This window comes from Pyrus communis, chromosome 15 (genome assembly GCF_041283825.1).
Source record: "Pyrus communis isolate YQ-2024b chromosome 15, ASM4128382v1, whole genome shotgun sequence".
Taxonomy (NCBI): Eukaryota; Viridiplantae; Streptophyta; class Magnoliopsida; order Rosales; family Rosaceae; genus Pyrus; species Pyrus communis.
This window is the reverse complement of record NC_142579.1, coordinates 18,215,261-18,232,309: the sequence shown is the minus strand read 5'-3', so window position 1 is coordinate 18,232,309 and position 17,049 is coordinate 18,215,261. Positions and strand designations below refer to the sequence as shown.

At 39.0% G+C, this 17,049-nt stretch overlaps 1 pseudogene; it reads left to right on the top strand.

Moving 5' to 3' along the window:
* The first annotated feature begins 9,019 nt into the window (after positions 1-9,019).
* LOC137724991 (small ribosomal subunit protein eS6-like) lies at positions 9,020-17,049 on the top strand (annotated as a pseudogene).

The window sequence follows — 17,049 nt, the reverse complement described above, 5'->3', positions numbered from 1 at the left end:
AGATTGTGGCGGCAGGGTGTAAAGATAATCTTGCACCTCGCCTTGTAGAGTGGTGGCGAATATCTTGCACATGAGATCGTTATTGTTTCAATAGAGGATCATTAGGCTTCGGTAGTGTTTTAAGTGTCTATCCGGATCTTCATCCCTTTTGAAAAATGTGAAATGTGGCATGCTAAACTCGTATGGAGGCTCTGCCTGCTCGATCAGTCTGTGAAGGGTGACCTGCTTATGTTGGTCATGTTCCATCGTTGTGCCTTGTTGGTGACCTCGTTGCGTTGGAAATTGCGCAATCCCTTGGTCAAGAGTCTTTCTACTTCTTCTTGAATTTTCCTTTGTTGGGGTAGCGGAGCTCTCGGCTGCCCCCAGTTATGACTTGCTGGTCTAGGCTGCTCTTTCATGTGTTTGGCTCATCTATGCTGCATATGCAGTGCGTGTGATATGTTCCTAGTATGCAAGTGAGTTCTTCGTAGGCTGCTGGTTGAACTTGAGCCAGATTGAGTGACTGCTTCTTTCCGTTCGTTGTGCTGCCTACTCCGATATAAGGTGAATGATGCTCATTGCGGGCTTAGCCGCGAATGAACATTTCGCTTAGAAGGTTGCTCATGTTAACTATCGGAGTGTGACCCCAACCGTGAATGTACGCTCGTCCGTGGGCCTAGTCGAGAGTGCAGGCTCCTCTACGCACTAAGAGGGGAGTATGCGCTATCTCGGGGGCCCAATCGGGAGTAAATTGCCCGAATGCTCGGTTCATGGCTGGTCGAGTGGCTGCTTGCTGGGACGTTGCTGGAGAGGTTCTTTATTTGCCCTTGTCCTACTTCGAGACACCTCGTCTGGGGCACGTTGCATCTCGATGTGCTGTAAGAGCTGGTTCACCAAGGTCGTCAGCTGTGCGAGGGCGCTCGTCAACTTTATGACTTGTTGAGACAAGTATTTTTCTCCATTTGGGTTGGAATAGCTTGGAAGGAATGCATCTCCTTAAGCAATGGAAGTGTGGTAGACTCTGGGCACGACATTTGAGTTAGGAAATGTTAAATCCGCAGAAAAATGTGGTGAAAATGCTCCTAGTTCAATCGTCGGTCCGGAAATTTGAAGCTGGGACGGTTGAACTAATCTTGGATCGATTTGGGCTGCTTGGAAGGCCACATGAGCAGACGGGGTTGCGGGAGCAGGTTGGGCCACGAGAGTGGATTGCTCGGCGTGTGGCGCACGTGGGTGCGAGGCTAGGGCTCAGCTTAGCAACGCTTTGGGCTTGGAGTGACATGGCTTGGGTCGTGGTTTTGGTGTCGTGGGCCTTAGATGGCATGGCTTAGGCTTACTGAGATGGCACGGCTCGGCCTGTTTTGGTGGTGCCGTGGACCTCGCCGCGGGTGGTGTTTGTGGTGGCCACCGTGGTGGTTACCATGGTGGAGCCCCGTAGCGGTGGTGCCGCTCCACCTATGGTCACATTTAGCCTCGTGGAAAGCCGAGGTCCCATTTCTTGAATATTGGAATTTTCACTTGGGGAATTTTCTAAATTTCTAGCCATTGTATTTCTCTTTTATGTTTTATCAAAGAATCTTTGCAAATATAAAATTCTAATAATAAGAATGTACGAAAAATATACAAATGGACAATAAACAATAGAGAAAAACCTTTTATGCGAGAGTCTTCTACGAGTGTGTGTACTTCAACTCTTAATGAAAGCACCAATTTGTGGATGCAAATTTCTTCTTCCGTGATCTTGGATAAAACTGCTCCTACAAAACAAATAACACATTTGGTCAAGGCCAACAACCTCACTCGCCCACGATGATTTTGGGGGGGTGGGGGGTGGGGGTGGCTTTGGCTGAAGAACCTCTGATGCCAAAGTTAGAATTTTGAGAGAAAAGTGTTTAGAGAATTTTTGAATGTTTAGCAAGAGTCAAGACCTAGGTTTTTAGAGGAAAGGAGGTTGAATATATAGTGCATGGCCGGTCCCCCTCTTGAGAAAAGGTGGCCGGCCATTTGGGGTATTTTTGTGTGAAATGAGTGATTTAATTGGTAATTAATGGATTAATTAGGAATAAATCCATTAATTAGCCAATTGACTCAATTTATATGGAATGTTTTGAAGGTTATGAAATAATTATCTTGTGGAAAATATAGGATGAGGATGGATGAAATAACTTTGAATTTGTTACCTATGTTGGGCACTTTTGACTTGATTGTGGAATGTTTGTTCACTGCTCGCGCGTAGGAATTCCGGTGCTCCTCAAGGGTAATTTTGTCCTTTTTGCCCAAAAATCCACGTGTCACCTCTTAATTATTTTTGGCTCCACAAAACTGTCTCTTCAGAGAGTGATGTATATTTTACTTTGCTTAGAAGTTTGCTGTCTAGGTCAATGGTGTGAACTGGCATTTCCATTGTAGGTTGCTGCTTCTTAGGTTTGTAATTTGCAAAATTTTCATAACGACTTGTGGCCCTAACGTTTAAAAGCGTTTATTCTTGCACCTGAGGTTCTGTGTTTTGAATTCCCCCATGCGCCGCGATATGGTTTGTAGTAGAACAGAACTGTAAATTTTGATATTCTGTTGGCTTGTGATGTAAGCATACGTGTATAGTAGAGTGGACAAAATTATATGTTAATCAATATGCATTTATTCTTACATCGCTATTGCAAGTCCAATGGTTAGATGCTCGTGGTAAATTGGAGAACGTTGATTGAATAAGCTGCTTAATTAATTATTGGCCGCACCAACATTTTGTTTAATTATTTGCATTCACTATCCAAAATTTTCAGATCTTTCACAATAAACCTTTGGATTCTCTAATACCAAGTGGAAATTTATTTTTTAAAATCTTAGAGGGGTGTATCAAATTAATCAGTGAATATATTTTTTAGGGAGTTTACTTGACTTCTATATAATCCAAGTGGATTTGATTGAATTCTACATAGATTTTAAAGGAGCACGTGAGACTTTTATCATGGAATTTACAAAAATACATTAATTATCAGGGATTCTTAAATGATCAGTTTATTGAGCAAAATGATAAACATACACCATTTTTAGCTTCTTATACATTTTTGTTTAATCATGACAGTTGGTTTTGTTTGATTTATTCGGTCCAATGGTTAAAAAAAAAAAGATATGTGAAAAGTTAAAAGATGTATGTGAAAATCACTTAAAAATGTTATGAAATCACTTCTCTTTATCAATAAACATTGCTATTTTCAAATTGAGGAATGATAGCTATCTTCATTCTTCCCCCCTTACCATCTCCAATTTACCTTTTCCACACATCAAACCACATGAACTCCACTAGCACTTAAAACTAAGTTCTGAATGCCTTATGAAACTCATTATTCTTTTTTCTGATATTACCCTTGTTTTTTAAAAGCTAACTTCTCTCGCCTACCAAATTCAGCCCGTAATTCTGTTTCTAAATCCAAAAAAAATGATTTTTTTTTTCCTAAAACCCCAAAATGATCATTTAGTACTATGGTCTAGTAATATTTCTCTTTACTTGTAAGTGAGAGGTCTTAGAGTCGATTCTCGACAAAGGCGAATTTGAGCCACATAATTGCTAGTCCATTGTGAGACTAAACACATTACAATCTGTTCGGGTAGATAAAATCGTTTGTTCAAAAAAAAAAAAAAAAACCCAAAATGAATTGTATTATAAAAGGAAAAAACAACCCAAATTGGATGTGTAGTTGTATATGTTTTCACTTGGATTCAATGACTTACCAAGAACAAAAGAGAAGAACATATATGATTTATTGAACATAAAAATATAAAAAAAGCCCACATCGATATACGGGTAAATAAGCTTATTAAAAAAAAGAAGTAATTAGCTTTAATGGATTCAAATTTTAATTTTAATTGTTTTTTAAATGTTTCGTCCAAGAAGAGACCAGAGGAACTTGGCGTTGGCCATTGCATGCTAAACCATCAGCTAAACCCAATGGACCAAAATTTCCAGCTAATAGGGTATAGTAGTGGGGCAGCAGAACAAGACCATGGAGAAGGATATCGAAAGATTTCAGTTGAAAGAGGATAAATTCTTAGTTGTGACGGGAACATAAATGGTACATTACGTATTTTAATAGGAGTGGTGGGAAGTTTTGTTTTTTAAGTTATTAACTTTTTAGCACACATATCCCACTATTTGTATAGTGACACGTGACGTATCATCCCGTGTATCAGTCAGACTGAAAAATCTCTCCTAAAAGAGAAGAAGAATGAGATGGTCCGGATTGGGAAGAGGGAAGGTAAAAAGTGTTTTTATTAGTTATTTAGTAGTATGATTTAGTGATATTCTTCTTCGATAGTAAATGAGAAGTATTATATTTGATTCTCGTCAAAGACGTATTTGAACCATATTATTGTTAGTCCATTGTGAATCTTAATCTACTCTCTCACCTCTAGTGTAGATAATATCGTTTAAAAAAAAAAGTGTTTTTATTAGGGGTATTGCTGGAATGATAATAATGATCTTTTTAAGGCACTAAAAACTTAGTTTTAAGTGTTAGTGGAGTCCACGTGTCGTTTAATGAGTTGAAAAGGCAAATCTGGAAAAGTAAGACGACAAGGTAGCTAACGTTTTTCTTTCAAATTTTCATTATTTGAAATAGTGATTATGACCAGCACAAGTGCCTATTTTATTTAATTTTGAGGCTATTACTAACCAAATGCTCTTGCTTGGAGATAGTCTAAAGTCATTTCTAACCGAAATGATTAAATATAGTCTTTACAAAATTATAGCCTTGTAAAAAATTATTTTAAATGAACGGTATTAAGGCATACTCATATACCATTTTCAACTGAAATGGCTAAACTAATTCATTAGTTTTAAATTTATTGGTTAATTTAATTAAACAACCATTGGATATTTTCAAATCCAGCCGTTGAGTTTGAATCAATCATTGCAACAGGAGGTGACTCCCATAAAAAGGCTAAGGTCATCTCCAACCAGTTCGGCCAAAGGGCTATAGGCCGAACCATAGCTTATTTTTTTACACAAAAGCCATCTCCAATGAAGGGCTAGGCAAAAAAGATTTGGGATCCATTGGGCCATAAACCAGCCAAATAGCTAGCGGGCTGGCCAAAGATAACCAGCCAGCCAGCTCAGAAAGGAAAGTCCAAATGTGCTCCAACAGTAACATGATGTCAGTTTTGGATTTTTTTTTTTTAGACTTTTTTTTATAGAAGAAATTTAAAAATAAAATAAAAATTATAGGGCATAGAGTACAAACTAAGAGATTCACTAACTGGCGTGCAACCACAATTTGTTTACCATGAATAAACTAAACTCTCCACATCCGCAAATACCCAATTACCCAAAGCTGCAAACAACCCCTCTATTTTTTTTTTTTTTTGTTCTTCTCCACTTCTTGGCACTAGCATGATTCCCCCATTCCCTCACCTGCTTTCCAGAAGCCTCCTCATCTTTCCTTTTCTCCCTTTTTTTTTTTTTTTCCTCATATTTTATAATATAAATATTATTCTTACTCCTCCCTCTTAAAATTCCGAAGGTAGGTATCCAACTCGAATATTATCAAAGACATATATAATTGTTTATTGAGTTAATCACTTTGATCAACACTCCAATTATCACCTTTTAGCATTGTTCTAAAAATTCCCTCCTAGCGCCACCTAGGCGCTAGACGGCTAGCCACCGTCCCGATTAATGCCTAGGCGTTTGAAATTAAGAAATGACGCCTAGACCTACTCTGGCGTTCGTCTAGACCGCCTAGGCACCCACCTAGCCCACCCATACCTACTTAGATAGCAACTCACTTAAACAGAAAATAGATAACTTTCATTTTTTTAATTAATTATAAGAGACTTGTTGAATATTAAATAAACATATATTATATGTTTGTTCCCACGTTTTCATTTTGTTCCAAAAGCTCAGAATAGATATATCATTCTATTTTATAGTTTATGATGAAATCATATATATTTTAAGCATAAATATATACTTATTTACACGAAATATAATAGATTTAATTAAATTTGTCTCATCTCGGCCCAGACCCCCTCCAGATCCTGGGCTCGACCCCACCGTAGCACGATATTGTCCGATTTGGGCCCCGACCACGCCCTCATGATTTTGTTTCTTGGAACTCACACGAGAACTTCCTAGTGGGTCACCCATTATGGGATTGCTCTCGCATGCTACTCACTTAACTTCGGAGTTCCTACGGAACCCGAAGCTAGTGAGCTCCCAAAAGACCTCGTGCTAGGTAGAGATGAGAATATACATATAAGGCTTACAAGATCCACTTCCCTGGGCAATGTGGGATGTTACAATCCACCCCCCTTAGGGGTTCGACGTCCTTGTTGGCACACTCGGCTAGGGATTGGCTCTGATACCAATTGTCACACCCGGCCCAGACCCTCACCACATCCCGGGCTCGACTCCATTGTAGCACGATATTGTCCGCTTTGGGCTCCGACCACGTCCTCATGGTTTTATTTTTGGGAACTCACACAAGAACTTCCCAGTGGGTCACCCATCATGGGATTGCTCTCGTACATTAGTCGCTTAACTTCGGAGTTCCTACGGAACCTGAAGCCAGTGAGCTCCCAAAAGGCCTCGTGCTAGGTAAAGATGAGATATACATATAAGGCTTACAGGATCCACTCCCCTGGGCAATGTGGGATGTTACAATCCACCCCCCTTAGGGGTCTGATGCCCTCGTCGGCACACTCGGCCAGGGATTGGCTCTAATACCAATTGTCACACCTGGCCTGGGCCACAACCACATCCCGGGCTCGACTTCACCATAGCACGATATTGGCCGCTTTGGGCCCCGACCATGCCCTCACGATTTTGTTTCTAGAAACTCACACTAGAACTTCCCAGTGGGTCACCCATTATGGGATTGCTCTCGCATGCTATTCGCTTAACTTTAGAGTTTCTACAGAACCTGAAGTTAGTGAGCTCCCAAAAGGCCTCGTGCTAGTAGAGATGGGAATATACATATAAGGCTTACATGATCCATTCCCCTGGGCGATGTGGGATGTTACAAAATTCGCCTAGTCCGCCTAGGCACCTGCTTAGACTCTGCCTAGCCGTTAGGCCCCAAACCATCACCCGACTAGTGCCTAGCGTCTTTTAGAACCTTGCCTTTTAGCATTAAAATGTTATACAATGAGTTAAATAATAAAACTTACATACAAGGTTTCACAATAAATGGATTGTTTCACATATAAAAGTAGGAATGGGTTATAACATGACACTTGAAAATCTTATTTGAAAAATCATTAAGATTACATAAAGATAAGAAATATGGAGAGTTATTCACTTTAGTAACACGTGTCACTCAAAATCCTATCCGAAAAATTATTGAGATTATATAAAGATAAAAAATCTGGAGGCTTATTCATTTAGCGACAAGTGACACTCAAAATATGTCCAGAAACCTTATTTTAATATGGTAGTTTAATTTAATTAACTAATAAAATTAAAGAAAAAAATTTAAAATAATAAATTATTGAGGGGCTAAAAAATAGCCCCCTTTGGTTGGAGATGATATATAAATATGGCATGACACTGTTCATTAAAAAATAATTTCTTGCAGGGCTAAATATAGCCTTTTCGGTTGGAGATGGCCTAAGAGAGGCTACATTTGGTTAGCCTGATGACCCTTTGGCCAAATAATGGTCTGATGGGCCCTATAGGATTATAGTCCAGTCATCAGTTGGAGGTGAATTTTTTGTCAAATCAGGTTACTTTTTAACTTTTAGCTCTCTTCATTGGAGATGATCTAAGATCCGTACTCTTCTAAAGAGCATGAGCCCAATACAATACTGGATAGTTGATAGCAACCCAGCCCAATTTTTAGGCCTCCACCCGTCCATCAGTTCAACTAGTGGCGTGTACGGTGTAAAGCGAATTAAGACATACAATCAGTCCTTCATAACACTACACACGAACCCTAACCATTCTCGCATATTTAGGCCATCTTTAACCGATTTGGCCAGAGGGCCGAAAATAGTTCGAAATGACAAGAAAACCATCTCCAACCGAGGGCTAGGCCAAAGGGCTCGTGGGCCTCATTGAGCCAAAAAAGAGAAAACAGGCCAAAGGACCAGCCAGCTAGCCCTGGACCGGCCAAAAAATTTGAAACCAACGGCTACCTAGCGTCAACATGACACTAGCTAGCAACGACCAGCTGACATCATGCTGACACTAGGTGACCGCTGGATTTGAATTATTATTCTTTTTTTTTAGGAGAAAATTTAAAAAAAAATCTCATTTATTTCCTATAAATACCTAAGTCATTCCTACATCATTTCTCACATAATTCTCACCATTCCATACTATCTTACTTCATTCTATTTCAATTCTTCACATTTTATTTTGTTACCTCTTCCAATAATTTTTCCTTCAATTTTTTCAATAATTTTCAAATGGCCATATATGCAATGAAAGGTAGGGCTTGGACCCAAAAAGATGATGAAGCTCTTTGCAGGGCTTATAGATGGGTCTTAGAAGATAGTATAAGGGGGAGTTCTCAAACAAGTGAAGGTGTTTGGACTCGTACATCCAAAAAATACTATGAGTTCTACGAAGGCACCACTCCACCGAATACCCAAAACCACAAGAGTTGTTCTTCAAGATGGAAGAAACATCTTCATCCAAGTTTGAATAAATGGCAAGTACTGTTAACGGCCCCAAGTAGACATGAAAGCGGTGCCAATTACTACGACGAAGTAAATGTTTTCACAATTTATTTTAAATATTTAATTATATTACATTTAATTTCATAAATTAATTTCCTTTAATTTTTGTAATTATATTTTTTAGGTACTCCAAGCGGAATAATTGTATATGGAGGACAACTCGAAACCCTTTAATCATCATGGTTGTTGGGAAATTTGTAAAGGATGGGTATTATTTGAAGATCCACCTCAACAAAGAGTAGGTCGTACGCTAGTGTTCGGAAATGCATCCTCAACTGCAGATGGCGATGAAGATGGATTTCCTACCATTCAAGAAACAAGGGTAGAAAATCCGTATCTGGGTGGAGGTTCTATACCTAGGGCTATGGGACGAAACAAGGCCCGAAAGTTGAAGGAAAAAGGCAAGGCAAGGGATGATTACGCCTTTCAACAAGAAATGACGACCTCTTTGCGATTAATGGCAGAGCAAAATGCTATTGTCGCGGAAGAAAGGAACCGTAGGAGTGAAGAACGAGTCAAACAAATACAAAAAGAGATATATGATAGGAATATGCAAAAGAACACTTCGGATTACACTCCAATGAGTAAGACCTATTTTGATAGAAAAAAGAGGAAAATTATGGGCCGATGAGAGTTGTTTACCTCCGACTATAATCCTACAATGGTGGATGATGATGATGATCATTATAGACTTTAAATTTAACTTGTTGTAATTTTTAAATTTAAGTTGTTATAGTTTTTAAATTAAAATTATAAATTATGTTTGGCCCTATGATCCTTTGGCCCCCTCGGTTGGATGTAGTTTTTGTCACAGGGCTATGTTTAGCCTACCCATCGGTTGGAAATGATAATGTTTGGAATTATTCATTAAAATATTAACTTTCTTAGAGGGGTGGATTTTCTGCTCTCCCCATCCCATACCATTCCTATCCCCTTCTATTTATGTGGTCACGGTTAAGCCACGTCAACATTTTATATTCTTATTGCTTTTTGTCTTATTATTTTTATAAAAAAAAATCAATATAAAATGTTGACGTGACTTAACTGTGACCACAGAAATAGGAGGGGATGGGAAATGTATGGAATGGGGAGGGCAGACAATCCAAAACCCTAACAAGCTGCCAAGAGCTCGTCCAATTCTAGTGGTTTAGAAGGCGGAGCATTTCTCTCATCTCAGCTGCCGGCGGCGGAGCAAACATGAAGGTTTGGATCCGTCTCACTTTTTCCAAACCCGAACTCTAGTGTCTTTCTCTGTTTTGCTGATCAGCATTTCAGTTCGTTCGTTTCTTTTGGTTGTTTCCGTTTAACATTGCAAATCCCATCACTGGGTGCCAGAAGAAGCTTGAGATCGACGACGACGCCAAACTATATAGAAACCCTTCCTCAAATTCTTGTCAATTTGGGTTTTTGTTTGCTTTCGGAATGGATAATATGATCATTTTTTTTTTCTTTGCAATTGAGGTGGTTTATGGGGTTGGATTGGTTTGTATGATCTTTGGGGTTTGTTTGGCTGCTGAGAAATACTGTGGACAAATTTCTCTTTTCATGTATTTCTCTGTTTGGTTAGCAATATTGTGGATGCTTAACGGGGGTCAGGATATGCTTGCTTGTCCTTTGTGTGAATAATGCTGAATTTTTGTTTGATGACTAGGAGGTCTGTAAGAAAGAGAATTGCCTTCTGGGTTTTATTTCTTTACCTGTTGATAACTTGGGATATGAATAGCATTACTCCTCCTTCTATTGGTTTTAGTAACTTGGGATTTCTCTGCAGTAAAATTTTATATGGATTTGAGCTCCTTAACAAAACCTGTGGAACATTGCTATGTAGTAGAAAATTTTACAAATTGCCTTTTGTGTATTTGACTCTATTAGTATATTTGCACATAATACTTGTGTGCTTTGGTAATTCTATATGGTTTGTATCCTTTCCTATGGTACGTGTATTTTGTAAACGCCAAGGAAACTTTCGTACTCTTGAAGGCATTGGCTCCATAGTTTTATTTAGTTGCTGGATATACATTTTTGAGTGAAAGACGCACATGTTTTAGCTACTTATATGTGCTTGTAGCTAATTATGGCTTTGCCAATTTGTAGACATTTGCTTCACTTCTTGTGTCCTCATCTGTTTATTTTTTTTTTTTCGTGTTGAACAATAGTTTGTGTTTTTTACTAATTTACCTTTAATGTATCTGAGTTACTACCACTAAATTCCTTTATCATGCAATCGTGCATTCTGGGACAAGAGGATCTCTTAAGAAGTAAATGGTGATGCATTGGGCGATGGATGGTTACTTTCTGATTTTTTATGTGTCTTTTGCAAGATCTCAAGTTCTATTCATGTTACAAGAGCATACTTATTACGTTTGTTTTTTCCTTTTGTCAAGAGTTAAGAGGCTATGTATTTAAAATTATGGGAGGCTGTGACAAGCAAGGCTTTCCTATGAAGCAAAGAGTGTTAACCACAGGCCGTGTTCGCCTTTTTCTCCATAGAGGTACATTATTTTATAATCTACCAATTTGTCTATGATAGAGAGAGGGAGATGATTAGCGTGATGAGGGCAGTTGCTTAAGAATTCTGGTTGTTTCCTCTATATGACCTCTTGTTTTCAACTTTTGGTCAATGTAATTGATTGATGTATTTTGTTTGCTTAGGAACCCCATGCTCATATGGACATGGAAGGAGGAATGGGGAACGAAGAAGGAAATATGTTCATGGATGCATCGTCAGTCCAGACCTCTCTGTTCTGAACTTGGTTATTGTTAAAAAATGTTACTCTGACCTCCCTGGACTGACTGATGTTGAAAAGCCAAGAATGAGAGGTCCAAAGAGGGCATCAAAGATCTGAAAGTTATTTAACCTCACCAACGAAGATGATGTGAGGAAGTATGTATTGGAAGAAGATCGGGAAGAAGATCTACTTTCTGTCAGTTACCCTAGCTGGTAGGTAGCATGGGTGTGTGCATGGGTGCTGTCATTTACCTTAGCCGGTAGGTAGCATGGGTGTGTGCATGGGGTGCTATCTAACAACTTGAAGTATGGCTATCATTCTCACTAATTTAAGGGATTGCTGATCTTGCTTTAGTTGTTAGGTGATTAGGCGTAAATCAAGGAAGGAAGATGGTTTCTTGTTCTTTGTATTGTTCCTTGTTTTTCTCTTCTTCCCACACTTATATATATATGAGCTATCTTTGTACTTTGTTTCTTCATAATAGTAAATACACCTTCAAAACTCAATATGGTATCAGAGCAGTGATCCTAATCGACTTGCTTCTGAGTAGTTTCTTGAGAAATCTATGAGCTTTCCTTTATTCTCTATCATGGCTGAAGAAAGTTCAGTGCATGGCGAAGAAGTTAGCTCGCATGCTGTGCCATCTTCATTTCATTTAGATGTTGATGTCAACCCAAATCAACGTCTCAGTTCTGTCTTATTAAATGAGTTCAATTATCTTTCCTTGGAGAGAGTAGTCAATCTTGTCTTGGGAGGACGATCGAAACGTGGTTATATTAATGGTGTTATTTCATCGCCTGATGTGTCCTCATCAGATTACAATGACTAGTTGTGCAAGGACCAATTGGTCATGTCATGGCTACTAAATTCTATGGATCGAAAGATTGCATAAATTTTCAGCTATGCTGAATCCTTCTGCATCATTTGGAAAAATCTCAAAGAAATGTATGGGAATCAGAATAATGCAGCTTGAGTGTTCCAGTTAAAAAAGGATATTGCTGGTCTTTAACAAAAAAGAAACTCATTTGTGCAACATCTTGGGAAGTTAACCACCATGTGGAACAAGTTGAATGTCTATCGGCCACACACCATTGACGCTGCTGTGCTGACCAAGAGAGCTGAGGAAGACAAAATATTTCAACTTCTTGCGAGTTTAAGTCCTGAATACAAAGATCTCAGGAGTCATGTCCTCATGAATCCTGATCTTCCCTCTTTCTCAAATGTGTGTGCCACGATTCAAAGGGAAGAAACTCACAGAAAAATCATGACTATGGAATTAAAGGCAAATATACCAGAAGCTAGGGTATATCTCTCTAACCATAGAACTAGTGAAGAGATGGGCTACAAAGGAAAGAAACCTATTGTGAAATGTAGCTATTGTGATACTGGTGGACATACACGAGATCATTGCTGGATTCTCCACCCTGAGCTAAGGCCCAAGTCTTCGAGGGATAACAACAAGGGTTTCCTTAAAAGTTCACACAACTTATCCTACAAGGCAAATCATATTGTCACCACTCATTCCGAGGGAGCACAGAAGTTCACCTCCAATCCAGCCAACCTGATCAATGAATTTGCTACATTCCTCCATAAGAAACAAGGTCATGGAGACAATGAAGGATCAACTAATCAAAGTGACAACAAAAAAGTTGCTCTACTCGGGCAGTTTGTTGGCTTTTTGGCTGAAAATGAAAGTGTGACACAACAAGATATTCCAGGTATCTTACAATCCTTCTCAATTGCTTTCAAAGTAGGTAATGTGCATGATTATTGGATTATTGATTCAGGAGCTACTGATTATATGACTAACAAGTCTACAAACTTGCATAATTTTGAAAAACTCTCATGTCCATCTCAAGTGTCAGTTGCTAATGGCAAGGGTACTATGGTTGTAGGGAGAGGGAAAACACATTTGATTTCTAGTGATGTCAAGTCTGAGGCTCTTTATGTCGCCTCTTTTCCTTTTCAACTCTTATCTATTGGGAAAATCACAAACTCACTAAACTGTCTTGCTATTTTCTCCCAAAAAACTATGGTTTTTCAGGATATCACCACCAAGAAGACGATTGGTGAAGTTTTTTTCTTAAATGGTCTTTACTACCTCTCCAAGCATGTGCAAACTCCCAAGGTTTTCCAAGTCACTAAGTCTGGTTCAAGAACAACAACTTTCGCACCAACGACTTACACATCCTTCTGATAAAGTTCTGTCCTTTTTGTTTCCAAACCTGTGCAAAGTTACAAGTTCCTGTGATGTTTGTCACTTCTCTAAGTTCACTAGATTACCTTTCACTTCCTCCTTGTCTAGGGCTAGTAATCCTTTTGAAATCATGCATTCCGATGTTTGGGGACCAGTCCTAGAGTCCTTTGACGGATACAAATATTTTGTAACTTTTGTGGATGATTTCACAAGGATTACTTGGTTGTATCTTTTAAAATTTAAAAGTGAAGTGATGGAAGTTTTTCAAGATTTTCATAGACTTGTAAACACAAAATTTTCTTCAAGCATTCATGTCTTACGATTAGATAATGGCTCCGAATATATGTCCCATAACATCTCTCACTATATAAGCACACATGGTATATTACATCAAACTAGTTGCGTTGGAACACCTCAACAAAACAGGGTAGCAGTAAGGAAGAATAGAGATCTACTTGAAAAAACTAGAGCTCTTATGTTTCACTCGAATGTACCTAAAAAATTCTAGTCACAAGGTGTTCTTACTGCTGCATATCTTATCAATAGATTACCTAGCAAGATATTGAATTTTAAATCACCTTATGAGGTATTGAAAGATAGACAAATCAATTTATCCCATTTGAGAGTGTTTGGATGTACATGTTTTGTTCACATTCAAGCACCAAATCGTGACAAACTATATCTAAGGGCTGCCAAATGTGTTTTCCTAGGCTATTCATCCACTCAAAAGGGTTACAAATGTTACAATCCAACAACTAGGAAAATAGTTGTTTCAAGAGATGTGAAATTTGAAGAAACCATGCCTTACTTCACTCAACCTCTGGACTATTCTAGAGAGGGGGAGAATTTGCTTGATTTGTTCCCAATACCATATCCCAGTGAAGAGGATACAACAGATATTTCAATGGACCAAGTATTGAATGAGGATGATTTTAGCATCCTACAGAATCTTCCACATGTGGTCCCTGAAGAATCTATCTCATCAGAACCCTCAAGTAGTTCTTTCAACCAAGAAACTACTCATGTGCCAGCAACTCAATCTCCCATAGTTCGTCGAAACCCTCCTCGTGAGAGGAAGCTTCCATCCAAGTTACATGATTATGTAACTTACAATGCCAGGTATCCTTTGACTTCTGTTATTGATTACAGCAAAGTTTCATCCTCATTTGCTGCATTCCTTAGTGGAATTACTGAAACTAATGAACCACAAAGTTTTCAAGAAGCTAACCTATATAGTGAGTGGAGAGCTGCAATGGCAGAAGAGCTTCAAGCTCTTCATGACAACAACACCTGGACTATAGTGAAACTTCCCAAAGGGAAGAAGGTTGTGGGAAGTCGTTGGGTATACAAGACCAAATTCCATTCAGATGGCACAATTGAAAGGAGCAAGGCTCGTTTGGTTCCTCGAGGATTTACACAAACCTATGGAGTGGATTACAAGGAGACATTTGCTCTCGTGGCAAAGATGAACATTGTGAGGGTGTTGTTATCTGTTGCTATTAACAATGCATGGCCTCTCTTTCAAATGGATGTTAAAAATGTTTTTCTGCATTGTGAACTTGAAGAAGAAGTTTTCATGAAACTGCCTCCAGGTCATCCTCAATCAAACAATCCAGAAATGTTGTACAAACTTCATAAATCCATTTATGGTCTCAAGCAAAGTCCACGTGCATGGTATGCCAAGCTCAGTCATATTCTAGAAAGAGTTTGTTTCTGTCGGAGCAATGTTGATTCTTCCTTATTTGTGCATTCAAGCACATCGGGTAAACTTGTGGTGCTTATTTACGTTGATGATCTCATTGTGACAGGTGATAATATGTAAGAGATTAGTGCTCTTAAACAATATCTCAATCACAAATTTGCTACAAAGATCTCGGCATTCTTAAATATTTTCTAGGGATCGAGATGGCACACTCTCACAAAGGTTGTTTTCTAAATCAACGCAAGTATGTTATTAATCTTCTTCGCGAGGCCAACATGACAGATTGTAAACCTGCTCGCACACCTTTGAATAGTAAATTGAAACTGCAATCTCACAGTGATCTCATTCCCAATATAGAGTACTATTAGAAATTGGTAGGCAAACTCATTTATCTAACTATTACTCGCCCTGATATAGCATATGCTGTGAGTCTTGTTAGCCAGTTTATGCATGCTCCAAGCATGGATCACATGAAGATTGTTCATCGTGTGCTTCGATATCTGAAGGGCTCCATTGGTCGAGGGATTCTCATGCGCAACAATAGTCATACTCATATCTCAGGATATACAGATGCAGATTGGGCAGGGAACGTTCTCGATCGCAAGTCTATCACTGGTTTCTGCACCTTTGTAGGAGGTAACCTAATCACCTGGAAAAGCAAGAAACAAAGCGCAGTTGCATACTCTAGTGCAGAAGCAGAATACCGTGCTATGGCTTCGACTGCTTGTGAACTTATTTGGCTCAAAAATCTGTTATTGGACTTAGGGTTTTCCCATCAGCAACCTATGTCTCTCTACTGTGATAATCAAGCTGTGATGCACATAGCATCAAATCCTGTCTTCCATGAGCGAACCAAACACATTGAAGTTGACTGCCACTATGTTTGAAATCAAGTGCAGTCCAAGGTGATTGATACACACTTCATTCGTAGTAATGATCAACTTGCAGATATCGTCACAAAAGGATTACCGTTTGCTACTTTCCATCACTTCCTATCCAAGCTTGGATCAATCGACCCGTTTAATCTAGCTTGAGGGGGAGTATTGGAAGAAGATCTACTTTCTGTCAGTTACCCTAGCTGGTAGGTAGCATGGGTGTGTGCATGGGGTGCTGTCATTTACCCTAGCCGGTAGGTAGCATGGGTGTGTGCATGGGGTGATGTCTAACAACTTGAAGTATGGCTGTCATTCTCACTAATTCAAGGGATTGCTGATCTTGCTTTAGTTGTTAGGTGATTAGGTGTAAATTAAGGAAGGAAGATTGTTTCTTGTTCCTTGTTTTGTTCCTTGTTTTTCTCTTCTTCCCACGCTCATATATATGAGCTATCTTTGTACTTTGTTTCTTCATAATAGTAAATACACCTTCAAAACTCAATAGTATGTCAACACTAACCGCAGAACATTCACAAAGATGGTGGGTCGGTTTTTTGTCTGTTTATAAATTTGGTTCCACTCAACAGAACTAAAGTAACTTGGAGAGAATTCTGCTAACTAGGCAGTCAATATAAATTTCGTATTTAATATTAGTTCGATATGAGCCACTATTTTATTTTTAAGTGCTCTCTAATTTTTTTTTTATGGTTTGCCGGCAAGGAGATGAGCAAAGCTCCCAAAATTCAGAGACTGGCAAAGGCAAAGTCAGAGGCAGCAGAGTACCAAAAGCTCCTTGCTTCAAGGTCGAAGGAGCAGCGAGAGCGCCGTAGTGAATGCTTAGCCAATAGGAGATCAAGACTCTCTGGTGCTTCTAAGCCATCTGTTACTGTTTAG